An 864-nucleotide genomic window follows, 5' to 3' on the forward strand; every position below is an offset into this window, starting at 1 on the left:
CTGATAGTATTAAGTGTCAAAGAAGACACAGAAAAACACTCACATATATTTTTTGTCTGTTTTTTCCCGTGGAATATAGAAAGAATAGTTAAAGTCATTTTCTCTAATTGGTTTATTCACAGTTCCTATAAATGTGAGAAGGTAGTAGGCCCAAAAGTGAGCCAGAGGTTGAGGATAGAGTAGTACACACTAGGATGTCCTCTGGGGCTGTTGATTTTACCTGATGACAAGTAAATTAAAACATTATTTGTAAAACAAAAAATAACAAAAGAGAAAAAACACTCCACAAATGTAAATAATAAGTATAGATATAAGATAGAATAGAACTTAAAAATTAACATGACAAAAACAATTTCACAATGGTGCCAGATTATTTACACAACAGACTAAGAATCTATTGTGGGTACATGCTTTTCATGTGGATTTCATGTCAGATACTGGTATTTTTGCTTTGGAATGTAAAATTATTACCCAGCACATGGTACAGGAAATCATTCCATGCTTTATATGCTGCTTATACCATTTAGTGGGTAAAACGGACCAACATACCAACTAAGCTGAATAAATACATGGTGATAACTAACATTAATTAGGTATGTATATGGGAAGCATGGGACCTAGCCATCTAAGCTAGGCTGGAATTTGGAGAGTAGAGGAAGCAAGGAAGAGTAGCTGGAATACACTCTTTCTTAATGAGTCTTGAGGGTTAAAGATAGTGTCTTGAACAATGAAAGAAGGTAAGACACAAAGAACAACATAGATCAAGCCTTGGAGTTCTTAAAAGTCATGGCCTTGCCTGGGGAGCCCCTGGTGGGCAGTTTCTGTAATAGATTGCATACAAGGGGTTGGTGGGAGATGAAGTTA

Source organism: Mandrillus leucophaeus, unplaced genomic scaffold (assembly GCF_000951045.1).
Source record: "Mandrillus leucophaeus isolate KB7577 unplaced genomic scaffold, Mleu.le_1.0 Scaffold143, whole genome shotgun sequence".
Lineage (NCBI taxonomy): Eukaryota > Metazoa > Chordata > Mammalia > Primates > Cercopithecidae > Mandrillus > Mandrillus leucophaeus.